We start from the raw sequence: 16344 nt of genomic DNA, 5'->3' as shown, positions 1-16344 counted from the left end.
GTAATAGTCTACAGAGAATGCATGTAAATGCAAGGCAGCAAACAAACCAAAAGGCAGCCATAAGGGAATACAAAAAGGGGAACCAGAGCAGACTTGTCTTACTCTCCTTTTCCCATAAGCCTCAGGAAATCCTTAAAGGAAAAAGTGGGAGTAATTGTTGGGGAAATGGTCAGAAGATGCTGCCACTCTTGCTATAAAGGGGGGAAAGCTCTGGGTAGGTGAGCCCTTATACTAAGACCCTTCAACTGTCTCTGCCTACTAGACTACTGCTCTAAAATACAGTCCCCACAACTGGGTGAGCCCCCAACAGCTCCCACTCAGTTCTGTGCTGCCAAACTGCTCCCTATCCAGCAGAGCACGGAACAATATGATTACAAGCACGCAACATTTGAAGAGTCCATAGCATCACTGGCTCTCTACACGCTCTGTAGGCAGTGCCAGTCAGGCCGGTGGCATAGATATATTACACTATGGTGAAGCCAAAGATGCTCTGATTTCACCTTAGTCTCATTTGAATATTTTATAAAAGTATTTTGCTCCAAAATGCATCTGTCCAAAGATATATTGAAATAGGATTACTGCAAAGGGGGGGGGGGGGGCAGTGCAGGAGGTGAGTCCTTTCCATCAGGGAATCTGACACTGGATATCCTTTAAAGGAAATATACCATTTGATTTCATGCAATAAAAACCAAACCCACCTTGAGAATGCTGTAGCTACACTGAAGCAGAAACATATCTCGTTTAATCCCTGTGCTGGGTGGTTTTGCTGAAAAAAACAATTATAAAATTCAGGATAATGAGGCTCTGTCACTCCTTTGCCTGGCTTGCCACTTCTCCTCTCACATTAAGTATGGACTGCTTGAGAGAAAAATGTAATCACTGTGTTGTGCCTGACAGGCAGAAGTAATCATCACTGCACCATCCCCCAGCTGCTGTGTATGAGTGATCCAGCTCAGGCTGATTAGTCCTACAGTATCTGGACAGTTCAGAAAACTCTGTTTAATATGTTTATCAATGGACGGCTGAAACAATTCAGCATTCCCAAGGTTAAATGTTATAATTTTTTTTCAGCAAAACCACTCAGCTCAGGGATTAAACAAGATATGTGCCTGCATCAGTATTGCTACAGCAATCTCAAGGTATGTTTGGATCATAATTAGAGATGAGCGAGCACTAAAATGCTCGGGTACTCGTTATTCGAGACGAACTTTTCCCGATGCTCGAGTGCTCGTCTCGAATAACGAGCCCCATTGAAGTCAATGGGAGACTCGAGCATTTTTCCCGGGGACCAAGGCTCTGCACAGGGAAGCTTGGCCAAACACCTGGAAACCTCAGAAAAGGATGTAAACACCACGGAAATGGACAGGAAACAGCAGGGGCAGCATGCATGGATGCCTCTGAGGCTGCTTAAACGCACCATTATGCCAAAATTATGGGCAACAGCATGGCCATGACAGAGTGACAGAATGAAGCTAGATAGCATCTAAAACATCCAATAATTGACCCTGACACTATAGGGGACGGCATTCAGAGGCAGCGGCAGCAGCGGCAGGCTAGAGAGTGGCATGGCGACATACCCTAAATGGACTCAGGCTTCAAACCAATGGGTGGCAGAGAGGAACCAAAGGAGGTGAGCAAGAAGCGCTGAAATTATTTCCTCTGTGAACAAAAGGTTGACGGTATATTTAGTCGATAACACAGCATGGTGGCGACATAGTGACCAAGTTCCATAACGTATCTGGTGAAACACCCGAAAAATGAGCCTGACACAGCTCGTTTGATAAGGGGACGACATTTGGAGGCAGCCATGGAGAGGACTTCCATGATTAAGAGCGACAGTATGGATCATCCATATTGCGCTTCTATGATTGCAACTGCAGGTCTCCAGCATGGCGGCGACAGACGCGCCGAGTTCCACTATGTATGTGGTGAAACACCTGAAAACTCTGCCTGACACAGCTCGTTTCATAAGGGGACCATGTATGGAGGCAGTGAACTAGTAGTAGATTAAAGAAACTGTAGTTAAAACTATGTTAGTTGGATCTTGGGATGGAGCTGGCGCTCCGCTGCCAGGCGAGCTTTCGCCAATCCAAGCCCCTGTCTCTAGGCTACTCCCCAAACAGCACTTCTAAGAACCTTTTGTATAAGATGAAGTGTAGTAGTGTTCTTATAAGTTTGGGATATGGTGGGTGAGGGGAATGTAAACAGATGCGCAAGAAGCGCTGAAATAATATCGGTAAATGATAAAAGTTTGCCAGTATATTTTGTGGATTACACAGCAGGGTGGCGACAAAGTTAACAAGTTTGATGTGGAATCCATGAAAACAACACAAAATTCTGCCTGACATAGCTCGTTTGATAAGGGGATGATGTGCTGCATATCCTCTCGTGCTCCAGCGTCTGGGGTATATAGAGTTGAAATGAGACATTGGTGGATGCTGTGGAGGATCGTGGAGGCAAAATGGGCAGGAAACAGCAGGGGCAGCATGCATGGATGCCTCTGAGGCTGCCTAATCTTGGGATGGAGCTGGCGGTCCACTGCCAGGCGAACTTTTGCCTGTCCAAGCCCCTGTCTCTCGGCTCCTCCCCACCCAAAATGGGCCTGGGTGCCAGAAGCGTTTACTTTGAAAAATTTATAATTTTCAAAGCAGGTCGGGTCGTTTGAATATTTCACCTAGGAATAATGGAATAGCATAGTGGTTCTATTTTTAATTGTTTTTACGGAAATGGTTCCATGATTAAGAGCGACAGTATGGGGCATCCATATTGCGCTGCTATGATTGCAACTTCAGGTCTCCAGCATGGTGGCGACAGATGGGTCGAGTTCCACTATGTATCTGGTGAAACACCTGAAAATTCTGCCTGACACAGCTCGTTTGATAAGGGGACGATGTATGGAGGCAGTGAACTAGTAGTAGATTAAAGGTGCTGCAGTTAAAACTATGTTAGTTGGATCTTGGGATGGAGCTGGCGCTCCGCTGCCAGGCGAGCTTTCGCCTATCCAAGCCCATGTCTCTCAGCTACTCCCCAAACAGCACTTCTAAGAACCTTTTGTATAAGATCAAGTGTAGTAGCGTTCTTATAAGTTTGGGATATGGCGGGTGAGGGGAATGTAAACAGATGCGCAAGAAGCGCTGAAATAATATCGGTAAATGGTAAAAGTTTGGCAGTATATTTTGTGGATTACACAGCAGGGTGGCGACAAAGTTAACAAGTTTGATGTGGAATGCCCTGTAATAGCTCTTGGGCGGTGTGCCTTTTATCGCCTAGGCTCAGCAGTTTGAGCACCGCCTGCTGTCGCTTAGCGATGGCACTGCTGCTGTGCCTAGAGCTACCGACTGATGGCGCCATGCCCACGGATGGTAATTCGGAGGAGGAGGAGGTGGAGGAGGGGTGGGAGGAGGAGGTATAGTAGGCCTTTGAGACCTGGACCGAGGTAGGCCCCGCAATCCTCGGCGTCGGCAGTATATGACCAGCCCCAGGGTCAGACTTGGTCCCAGCCTCCACCAAGTTAAGTGTAGTAGCGTTCTTATAAGTTTGGGATATGGCGGGTGAGGGGAATGTAAACAGATGCGCAAGAAGCGCTGAAATAGTACCGGTTAATCATAAAAGTTTGCCAGTATATTTTGTGGATAACACAGCAGGGTGGCGACAAAGTTAACAACTTTGATGTGGAATCCATGAAAACAACCCAAATTTCTGCCTGACACACCTCGTTTGATAAGGGGACGATGTATGGAGGCAGCTATATGGACGACTTTTGGAGGTAGCAATGGAGAAAACGTGTGGAGGCTGCTATGGAGACAATTTAGTTTGGATAGTGCCTGTATGTGGCAGTCCAAAAAAGTTTTCAAACCAGAGGAGCAGGTAGGTGGCCCTCCAGAAAAATTGAATAGATTGAGTGCCTGTATGTGGCAGTCCCAAAAATTGTTTAAAACAGAGGACCGGGTAGGTGGCCCTCCAGAAAAGTTAAATGCATAGAGTACTATAGCTAGAGCCAGTGGGCCCTGTCAAAAAATAGCCAGTTTCCTCTGCTTTAGTGTACAAAGAGGAGGAGAAGGAGGAAAATGAGGAGGAGAAGTGCATAAATTATTCAGGTTGAGCTTCCTTCACCTGGTGGAGATTGGAAATTATGAGAAATCCAGGCTTTATTCATCTTAATAAGCGTCAGCCTGTCAGCGCTGTCAGTCGACAGGCGTGTACGCTTATCGGTGATGATGCCACCAGCTGCACTGAAAACCCGCTCGGACAACACGCTAGCGGCAGGGCAGGCAAGAACCTCCAAGGCGTACAGCGCCAGTTCGTGCCACATGTCCAGCTTTGAAACCCAGTAGTTGTAGGGAGCTGTGTGATCATTTAGGACGATGGTATGGTCAGCTACGTACTCCCTCACCATCTTTCTGTAAAGATCAGCCCTACTCTGCCGAGACTGGGGACAGGTGACAGTGTCTTGCTGGGTTGACATAAAGCTGGCAAAAGCCTTGTAAAGCGTACCCTTGCCAGTGCTGGACAAGCTGCCTGCTCGCCTACTCTCCCTCGCTACTTGTCCCGCAGAACTACGCACTCTGCCGCTAGCGCTGTCAGAAGGGAAATACTGTTTCAGCTTGTGCACCAGGGCCTGCTGGTATTCATGCATTCTCACACTCCTTTCCTCTCCAGGGATGAGAGTGGAAAGATTTTGCTTGTACCGTGGGTCCAGGAGAGTGAATACCCAGTAATCGGTGCTGGAATAAATTCTTTGAACGCGAGGGTCACAGGATAGGCAGCCTAGCATGAAATCTGCCATATGCGCCAGAGTCCCAACGCGCAAGAATTCACTCCCCTCACTGGCCTGACTGTCCATTTTCTCCTCCTCCAACTCCTCCAACTCCTCTTCTTCTGCCCATACACGCTGAACAGTGAAGGACTGAACAATGGTCCCCTCTTGTGTCTCGCCAACAATCTCCTCCTCTTCCTCCTCATCCTCCTCCACCTCCTCCGATATGCGCTGAGAAACAGACCTGAGGGTGCTTTGGCTATCAACAAGGGAATCTTCTTCCCCCGTCTCTTGTGACGAGCGCAAAGCTTCCGACTTCATGCTGATCAGAGAGTTTTTCAACAGGCCAAGCAGCGGGATGGTGAGGCTGATGATGGCGGCATCGCCACTGACCATCTGTGTTGACTCCTCGAAGTTACTCAGCACCTGACAGATATCAGACATCCACGTCCACTCCTCATTGTAGACTTGAGGAAGCTGACTGACCTGACTACCAGTTCTGGTGGAAGTTGACATCTGGCAGTCTACAATCGCTCTGCGCTGCTGGTAAACTCTGGATAACATGGTTAATGTTGAATTCCACCTCGTGGGCACGTCGCACAACAGTCGGTGAGCGGGCAGTTGGAGGCGGAGCTGCGCTGCCCTGAGAGTGGCAGCATCTGTGCTGGACTTCCTGAAATGCGCACAGATGCGGCGCACCTTCGTGAGCAAATCAGACAGATTGGGGTATGTCTTGAGGAAACGCTGAACTATCAGATTTAACACATGGGCCAGGCATGGCACATGTGTCAGTCTGCCGAGTTGCAGAGCCGCCACCAGGTTACGGCCGTTGTCACACACAACCATGCCTGGCTTCAGGTTCAGCGGTGCCAGCCACAGATCAGTCTGCGCCGTGATGCCCTATAATAATTCTTGGGCGGTGTGCCTTTTATCGCCTAGGCTCAGCAGTTTGAGCACCGCCTGCTGTCGCTTAGCGACGGCACTGCTGCTGTGCCTAGAGCTAGCGACTGATGGCGCCATGCCCACGGATGGTAGTTCGGAGGAGGAGGTGGAGGAGGGGTGGGAGGAGGAGGAGGCATAGTAGGCCTGAAAGACCTGGACCGAGGTAGGCCCCGCAATCCTCGGCGTCGGCAGTATATGACCAGCCGCAGGGTCAGACTCGGTCCCTCCACCAAGTTAACCCAATGCTGGTGCAGGGCTGGGACGGCACATCGGGAAAAGTAGTGGCGGCTGGGGACCGAATACCGAGGGGCGGCCGCCGCCATGAGGTTGCGAAAGGCCTCGGTCTCTACCAGCCTATAGGGCAGCATCTCCAGGCTAAGCAATCTGGAGATGTGGACATTGAGGGCTTGGGCGTGCGGGTGGGTTGCACTATATTTCCTTTTCCGCTCCAGCGTCTGGGGTATGGAGAGCTGAACGCTGGTGGATGCTGTGGAGGATCGTGGAGGCGATGATGGGGTTTTTGGGCCAGGGTCCTGGGCAGGGGGCTGACTATCAGCTGACACAGGGGAAGGAGCAGTGGTGTGCACGGCCGGAGGTGAACGGGCTTGGTGCCACTGAGTGGGGTGTTTAGCATTCATATGCCTGTGCATACTGGTGGTAGTTAAGCTAGTAGTGGTGGAACCCCTGCTGATCCTGGTTTGGCAAAGGTTGCACACCACAGTCCGTCGGTCATCCGGTGTTTCCTTAAAGAACCTCCAGACTTCTGAAAATCTAGCCCTCGCCGCGGGAGCCCTCACCACGGGAGCTTCACTACGTGACACATTTGGCGCTGATGCACCAGCTCTGGCCCTGCCTCTCCTTCTGGCCCCACCACTGCCTCTTCCAACCTGTTCTGGTCGAGGACTCTCCTCCGTCTCAGAAGCACTGTGTTCACCCGGCCTCTCAACCCAGCTTGGGTCTGTCACCTCATCATCCTCCGATCCCTCAGTCTGCTCCCCCCTCGGACTTCCTGCCCTGACAACAACTTCACCACTGTCTGACAACCGTGTCTCCTCATCGTCGGACACCTCTTTACACACTTCTTCCACTACGTCAAGAAGGTCATCATCAGCCACAGACTGCGACTGGTGGAAAACCTGGGCATCGGAAAATTGCTCAGCAGCAACCGGACAAGTGGTTTGTGACTGTGGGAAGGGTCCAGAAAACAGTTCCTCAGAGTATGCCGGTTCAAATGCCAAATTTTCCTGGGAGGGGGCAGACTGGGGGGGAGGAGGCTGAGGTGCAGGAGCTGGAGGAGTGCCGATTTCGGTGACATGGGTGGACTGCGTGGAAGACTGACTGGTGGACATCACCTGTTCGCACTGTTCTGGCCTCAACAGTGCTCTACCACGAGTCCCAGTAACTTCAGACATGAACCTAGGGACTGTAGCTCTGCGGCGTTCCCCTGCTCCCTCATCAGCAGGTGGTGTCTCACCCCGCCCAGGACCACGGCCTCTGACCCCTGCAGTAGTTGGACGCCCACGTCCCCGCCCTCGTCCTCTACCCCTAGCCCTCGGGTTAAACATTTTGAAAATGAAAGTTATAACTTTAATTTTTTTTTTACTTTTTTTTGGTGGTTTTTTTTGTGTTTTTTTTTTGTGTTTTTTAGTTTTTAAAACCAAACGATGCTATCCTATTGCTATGGCTATTTTCTAGCCAAATATGAAAGCACACTGCTATGCCAGATGAGATGACGCTGAGTTATGAAAAAATAAACGTAAAATAAAAAGTAAATGGCAGACTGTGCCTAATTGAAATCCAACCCCTAATAAATTGTCCCACTTCAGTCTTTGCGATGGATATGTGCGTCACTAAGCGCTAAACACAACGGTCGCAAGTCTCACTGCAAATTCCTCACAATATGGTAGTAGATGCACTACAGCAAGGCCAGCCACCCGCAGATCAACCAGAAATAAAATATATAACCCTATTGTAGGCCTAAGTAAGCCGTTTGGATTCTCCTATGGCTATTTTCTGGCCAACTATGAAAGCACACTGCTATGCCAGATGAGATGACGCTGAGTTATGAAAAAATAAACGTAAAATAAAAAGAAACTGGCAGACTTTGCCTAATTGAAATCAAACCCCTAATAAATTGTCCCACTTTGGTGTTTGAGGTGGATATGTGTGTCACTAAGAGCTAAACACAACGGTAGCAAGTCCCCCAATATGGTACTAGCTCCAAATAAAAAAAAAAATGTATAACGTTATTGTAGCCATAAGAAGGGCTGTTGGGTTCTTGTTGAATCACTCCTGCCTAACACTATTCTAATAGAACAGCCTAACGCTTTCCCTGACCAGCAGCAGCTCTCTCCTTAGCGGCATCCAGACAGAGAATGATCTGAGCAGCGCAGGCAGGGGCTAGTCTATTCCAGGGTCACCTGATCTGGCCAGCCAACCACTGCTATCGACGTGTAAGGGTACCACGTCATGCTGGGTGGAGTGCAGAGTCTCCTGGCTTGTGATTGGCTCTCTTTCTGGCCGCCAAAAAGCAAAACGGCGGGAGATGCCATTTTCTCGAGCGGGCGAAGTATTCGTCCGAGCAACGAGCAGTTTCGAGTACGCTAATGCTCGAACGAGCATCAAGCTCGGACGAGTATGTTCGCTCATCTCTATTCATAATGCATGAAATAGTAGATTTCCTTTAAATGCTTACTCTGCACAGATATAAAAAATTACTTCAGTCAAAAAATCCCTTGCCATTCCATATTGCTTCAGCCATACACATGACATATCAAAAGAACATGGCAGCCGGGTGCCACCATGTTTATGTCCCTATTTACAAATTGGCAATGCCCTAGTGGGTTAACTCCACATTCATTTAATGATTCCTCCTTGTTAGCAGTGAATTTTAAGTTTCATTCTTTACATCAAGAGGCTCCATCCTTATCCAGGTTATAGTTTTGCTGAAGGTTTGTTACAGTACATTTAATGTTGGTAATTTATACAATGCAGCTTGTGGGTCTTCATAGTGACCAGGGGTAATACAATAACGCGGGGTATTGCTGCTGTCAGGCAAAGATTCTTGTTCATTATGGAGCTTGGGGTCCTCTGTGTCACATAGAAACAAATCATTATTGTAAATGGAGCACAGTAATTGGGACCTCTGTAAGGTTTCTGCATGCACCACTACTGTCTTAAAACGTTTGAGGGTTCGGCACAAGGTGGGGAACACCCCCGGCCAGTAAAATTTACCTAAGACAGAATACTGGCACACATTATAGCTGAAAATTTTCTACACCTGGTAAAACTTGACTTAGATTTCATATGCTGCGCACAAGTGTCGGAATTACTAAGAAGTTGGAACCGCTTAGTAACTCCAGTGCATCACATGATTATTAAGGCTGTCAGTTTTAATAAATCTCTCCCAATAAACCTTAACTTCTGCATTGAGAAACATGTCTTAGACTTACAATGTTGATGTGTTTGTACCCTGGGAGCTCCTCTTGGGTGCTCCACTTGTTGTTTTCCATGCTATATTCCATGTTTGCACCTGTGGTCACTATGTTGTTAGCTATAATTGTCACAGAAGTCAAGAATACAAGTCATTTATATATAGTCTACTTGACAATAAACACAATTTCACTTTTACCTTTTGTGACAATTTCAGCTAACAAACAATACAGTTACAAATAAGATTTTTGCTTCCCTGGATTGTGCAGAAATGAGCTCTTCATAAATTGCAAAGCAACCATCTGCCTTGAGCTTAGTTCAGCCTGCGCGCCGCAATCATCCTGCCATCCGTTGCGCTGTATGGGATGTGAGGGGAGGCTGCAGACGAGATTTCATATTTCATGAAACATCATTAATGCCAGTGGCCTATGTGTAAGCCACAGAAAATGCTGAATATCTCCTCACAAAGCCGCATCAGGAATATTGCTTTCCATAACGTCTGCAATAATAAGACATTTATTTGGAACATTTGCCTGAAAATTGACTCTTTTTTTTCTGACTCATAAGAGGGAATATATTTATAAGACTGGTCCAATTTCTCTGTCGAAACTGCTGTTTCGTTGATACTGTGTTGAGCATCAATTTCTATGCAAACCGATCGTCCCGTAACAAGCAGTTCTAATTTACCTAAACAATCACAAACGCAGCGGCAGCAGAGGGCACAATAAACTAAACGACAAACTTTCATGACCTGAGGCATCCCAATCTCTTCATAAGAACCAGGATTAACAATTAAGCTTCATTGCAGATACCTCTGATGACTGTTATAGCTGTTTATTGTAGCCTAAGGCTAAAGTACAGTAAATTACCAATTACCAGAGGTCCGTTTGTGACTAGGGGTCGTCTGTAAGTTGGGTGTTCTTAAGTAGGGGACCTCCTGGACTGTGCTTTTCTGCATTGCGTGAGCAATTTTATTCAATACATATTTTGTGCAATTTATAATAATTTACAAAATCTTAGCTTGCTGTCAGTGTGTGGAGTCAAAAGACACTCAGTGCTTGCCACTGAGTGGTACTTGGCTAATTAAACTCAATTGTACATCAATGCAGTTATGAGGAAGTTCTATGGTTCTGTTACTTGAGTACATCAAGACACAGTTATTTGGGCACTGTATGGCACTGTCATTTGTTCCCTTCAAGCCTCAGTTATTGGGGCACATTACTGTTTATTTTGAGCCATTTGACATACATTTATAAGGAAACTGTATGATAGTATCCCTTCAAGGTGAAGACTATTTGGGCACTTTGAGGTCAAATTATATGGATGCCCTTACTTAAAAAGTCTGATATAGTTATATGGGCATTTTACTGTTACTTGAGAACCCTCAGTTACATGTATATAAACATTATATGATACAGTTACATTTTAAACATTTTGAGATACAGTCATTTGGGAAATGTATCCATGACTGGAACTAGTATTTGGGTGTAGTATGGTCTATAAACATGGCATGAACAAGGTCTATGTACAAGGCATGAAAATTGTCCCTCACTGAGTACAGACCACATGCTGGCCATTCTGACATCAGTTTTTGAAGTCCTACCTCTGCAGGCAGCTTAATACACAGTTAAATAATATATTTAGACATCTGAGCTGTCATGACAGCTACACAACTCTAGGGCCAGGTGAAATCAGTCATTGAGGGGAATTTATAAAACTTTTTCCCCATTATGCATCCCTCATGCCACTTTTTTTTTAAAGTGGATTTGTCATGGTACGGGGATGGCCATGGTGGGTAAACCCATTTCCACTGGATTTTTTATAGCCTATGCTGCAATGCCAGAATATTCTGCTACAGGTTATAGCTGAAATCTACACCAGACAAGACGTGCCATCAATTTCATTCCGGTACACGAGTGCTTTGCCGAATTCAAGAGTTATTAACTGCTTTGTAAATGCAGGTGAGCGATGCGCCGGTCTTGTTAAATTCTTCCTCCTCTATACATATTTGCCATAAAATAACAGTGGCTATACAGCCCAGGACGAGTAGTCAGAGGAATGTAGGATATGGAATGTAGAATATGGAATGTAATGGCACAAACACAACTCAATGAAAAACGACAACAATTACAATTATCAGCACAGCACATATTAGGGATTCTCCTTTCACGCTATTATTTATTCTGATCCCAGGTTTATGTGTGTAATGATTCTCGCAGTTATTAAAGGGTCATATTAGAGATGGGCGAATTGATTCTAACGATTCTAAATTCGTTTAGAATTTCAGGAAAACTTTGTTTCGTAACAAATTCGAAGTTTACAGTGATTCATGGGAACGAATTTCAATTGTTTTTCCCCCTTTATTAGCAAAATACCTGTGAGCACAACGTGTTACATGCGGCAGAAAACTCAGGGAAGAAGAAAGAAACATGGCGGTACTGTTCCTCACTGTTCCTTACTGTATGGGGGTAGTGTTCCTCACTGTATGGAGGTAGTGTTCCTCACTGTATGGGGGTAGTGTTCCTCACTGTATGGCTGTAGTGTCCCTCACTGTAAGGCGGCAGTGTTCCTTACTGTATGGGGGTAGTGTTCCTTACTGTATGGGGGTAGTGTTCCTCACTGTATGGCAGTAGTGTTCCTCACTGTATGGTGGTAGTGTTCCTCACTGTATGGCGATAGTGTTCCTCACTGTATGGGGGTAGTGTTCCTTACTGTATGGGGGTAGTGTTCCTTACTGTATGGGGGTAGTGTTCCTTACTGTATGGGGGTAGTGTTCCTCACTGTATGGCAGTAGTGTTCCTCACTGTATGGAGGTAGTGTTCCTCACTGTATGGTGGTAGTGTTCCTCACTGTATGGGGGTAGTGTTCCTTACTGTATGGGGGTAGTGTTCCTTACTGTATGGGGGTAGTGTTCCTCACTGTATGGCAGTAGTGTTCCTCACTGTATGGAGGTAGTGTTCCTCACTGTAAGGGGGTAATGTTCCTTACTGTATGGGGGTAGTGTTCCTCACTGTATGGGGGTAGTATTCTTCACAGTATGAGGGTAGTGTTCCTCAATGTATGGGGTAGTGTTCCTCACTATATGGCGGTAGTATTGCTCCCTGTATGGCGGTAGTATTGCTCCCTGTATGGCGGTAGTGTCCCTCACTGTATGGCGGTAGTGTCCCTCACTGTATGGGGTTAGTATTCCTCACTGTATGGAGGTATTGTCCCTCACTGTATGGTGGTAGTGTTCCTCAATAAATGGCGGTAGTGTTCCTCACTCTATGGGTGAAGTGATCCTCACTGTATGGGGGTAGTGTTCCTCGCTGTATGGGTGTAGTGTTCCTCACTGTATAAGGGTAGTATTCCTCACTGTATGGGGGTAGTGTCCCTCACTGTATGGCGGTAGTGTTCCTCACTGTATGGGGGTAGTGTCCCTCACTGTATGGAGGTAGTGTTACTCACTGTATGGCTATAGTGTTTCTCACTGTATGGTGGTAGTGTTCCTCACTGTATGGCTATAGTGTTCCTCACTGTATGGCGGTAGTGTTCCTCACTTTATGGCTGTAGTGTTCCTCACTGTATGGCGGTAGTGTTTCTCACTGTATGGTGGTAGTGTTCATCACTGTATGGCTGTAGTGTTCCTCACTGTATGGTGGTAGTGTTCCTCACTGTATGGCGGTAGTGTCCCTCACTGTATGGGGTCAGTATTCCTCACTGTATGGGGGTAGTGTTCTTCAATAAATGGCGGTAGTTTTCCTCACTGTATGGGGGAAATGATCCTCACTGTATGGGGGAAGAGTTCCTCACTGTATGGGGGTAGTGTTCCTCACTGTATGGCAGTAGTGTTCCTCACTGTATGGAGGTAGTGTTCCTCGCTGTATGGGTGTAGTGTTCCTCACTGTATAAGGGTAGTATTCCTCACTGTATGGGGGTAGTGTCCCTCACTGTATGGTGGTAGTGTTCCTCACTGTATGGCTGTAGTGTTCCTCACTGTATGGGGGTAGTGTTCCTCACTGTATGGTGGTAGTATTCCTCACTGTATGGCGGTAGTGTCCCTCACTGTATGGCGGTAGTGTCCCTCACTGTATGGGGTTAGTATTCCTCACTGTATGGGGGTAGTGTTCTTCAATAAATGGCGGTAGTTTTCCTCACTGTATGGGGGAAATGATCCTCACTGTATGGGGGTAGAGTTCCTCACTGTATGGGGGTAGAGTTCCTCACTGTATGGGGGTAGTGTCCCTCACTGTATGAGGGTAGTTTTTCTCACTGTATTGGGGTAGTGTCCATCACTGTATTGCGGTAGTGTTCCTCACTGTATGAGGGTAGTTTTTCTCACTGTATGGCGGTAGTGTCCCTCACTGTATGGGGGTAGCGTTCCTCACTGTATGGGGGTAGTGTTCCTCACTGTATGGGGGTAGTGTTCCTCACTGTATGGAGGTAGTGTTCCTCACTGTATGGGGGTAGTGTCCCTCACTGTATGGTGGTAGTGTTCCTCACTGTATGGTGGTAGTGTTCCTCACTGTATGGGGGTAGCGTTCCTCACTGTATGGATATAGTGTCACGGGGAGCGACGATACTTGTCAAAATGGTGGCGCCCAAGCGGCAGCATGTTTTTAAAGCTGGCGGCGATCTGCAGGTGTTACCGGTAAACCTTTGCTTCAATATTCGAGCAGCTGGCGTCACATTTTTTTGTGTTGAAAAACTCGGCTTATATTTGAGTATATATTTATTTTTTCAGGGGCTTGGGCTGCAGGCTATATACTGGGTGGGTAGGGGCTGCAGGATATATACTGAGGGGGCAGGGAAAGCAGGCTATATACTGGATTGGCAGGGGTTGCCGGCTATATACTGGGGGACAGGGGCTGTTGGCTATATACTGGGTGGGCATGGGCTGCAGGCTATAAACTAGGTGGACAGGGAAAGCAGGCTATATACTAGGGGGAAAGGGGCTGATGGCTCTATACTAGGGACAGGGGAAGCAGGCTATATACTGGGGGGTGGGGGAAGCAAGCTATATACTGGGGACAGGGGAAGCATGCTATATACTGGGGGACAGGGGCTACAGGCTACATACTAGGAGCAGGGGCTGAAGGATATATACTGAGTGGGCAGGGGCTGCAGGCTATATACTGGGAGGCAGGGGAAGGAGGCTATATATTGGGGGGCAGGGGATAAGGGCTATATACTAGGGGCAGGAGAAGCAGGCTATATACTGGGGGGCAAGGTCTACAGGCTATTTACTAGGAGCAGGGGCTGCAGGCTATATACTGGGTGGGCAGGGGCTGCAGGCTATATACTGTGGGGCAGGGAAAGCAGGCTATATACTGAGGGAGCAAAAAATACAGCAATAACAGCTATGTGCTGCACACCTCTCTCATGGAGCTACAAACAGTCAAGGGTTGATCCAGTAAACCCAAATTGTAAAACATAGAAAATGAGTTCTGACCGGAGCTCCCGATTCCCTTGCTTCCGTTTGTCCTTCTCTTCCAATATGTCAAAATAGAGCAGTTCACTCTCCTCCAGCACAATTCCTGAATCCTCCGATAAGAATATACCGCTATTCAGACCAACACTCCTGCGTTTTTCTTGTGACCTCCTCCGTATGCAACGCCCCAGAAGAAGCCAAACCGGGCGAAACCCAGGGTCGGGCGAGAACGTGTAGCTGGCGTCCCATATTGGAGTTTTATATGCGCATTTTTATCGCTCTTTTGTGAGTATGTTTTTAATCTAAATAAATCCTGAGTGTAAACTGTACTACGCTATCTGCGGGTGAATTTCTTCCAGCGATCTACCGCAACATATGTTGCATACAGAGGAGGTCACAAGAAAAACGCAGGAGTGTTGGTCTGAATAGCGGTATATTCTTATCGGAGGATTCAGGAATTGTGCTGGAGGAGAGTGAACTGCTCTATTTTGACATATTGGAAGAGAAGGACACACGGAAGCAAGGGAATCAGGAGCTCCGGTCAGAACTCATTTTCTATATACTGAGGGGCAGGGGCTACTGGCTCTATACTAGGGGCAGGGGAAGCAGGCTATACACTAGGGGACAGGGGAAGCAGGCTATATACTTTGGGACAGAGGGCTTCTGGCTATATACTGGGGGACAGGGGGCTGCTGGCTATATACTGGGGGACAGGGGGCTGCTGGCTATATACTGGGGCGCAGGGGCTGCTGACTATATATTGGGGGCAGGGGCTGCTGGCTATATACTGGGTGGGCAGGGGCTGCAGGCTATAAACTGGGTTTGTCAGGGGCTGCAGGCTATATACGGTGGGGGCAGGGAAAGCAGGCTATATACTGGGGGGGCAGGGGCTGCTGACCATATAATGGGAGCAAAAGGCTAGATTTATACTGGAGGCAAGGGGCAACTGGCTATATACTGGAGGCATGAACTGGCAGGCTATACACTGGGGGGGGGCTGTGATCAATACATTTCCCACCCTCGGTTCAGCAAGTCAATGGTTTTTTCCAGTTTTTTGTGTTAAAATTAGGGGCCTCGACTTATACTCTGGTTGGCTTATACTCAAGTATTTACGATACATATATATGTTACAAAACACTTCATTGAGGGTGGATTAGCACTTACGGGTGTGCTGAGGTCCATTAATCACCTGTCAGTGCTGTGCATGGCTCTCATTGTAAGAATATGTACAGAGTCAGGATCCATTAAGTGGTCTCCCCTCTCTTGTCTGACATCAAGGAAGCAGTATAAAGCTTAGTCCTACTCTCTAAACAAGTCTCTGTTCTATGTCAGGATTGATTAATTGCTCCTTAGACGTCTTGTTGTTAAATGTCTTCACTTATCGCTGGGTGTTATCCACGACCATTAAATATTACTTAAATGGTAAAAAATCATGAAAGTGGGAAAATCAATTATGCGGATGAGCGATTCATACAAGTTTTCAGCATCTGGAGAAACACATGAAGCTTTCTCTGTGTGAGAAACAGAGGAGGACGTTTATATTGAAAGGAGAGATAGTCTGCAGAGCTTCCGTCATATAGTCTTCAGAGTAGTCATCATATGACAAAAGATCACTAACTAGGCAGGCTATCATGAAGGTGGAAAGAAAAATCTGCCACATACCATGTGCCAATTATAATACTGGAGTTGTCATTTGTGGGATCAAGTCGACACCATAGCAACATTTGCCAAGAGAGATCCTAAATTTTACAGTTCCATCAGATTAAAGCTTGTCTCAGTTCAAACAAGGAGGGGAGCTTGTGAC

Source organism: Engystomops pustulosus, chromosome 6, assembly GCF_040894005.1.
Source record: "Engystomops pustulosus chromosome 6, aEngPut4.maternal, whole genome shotgun sequence".
Taxonomy (NCBI): domain Eukaryota; kingdom Metazoa; phylum Chordata; class Amphibia; order Anura; family Leptodactylidae; genus Engystomops; species Engystomops pustulosus.
The sequence above is the reverse complement of the archived record's forward strand: the minus strand, read 5'-3'. Positions refer to the sequence as shown.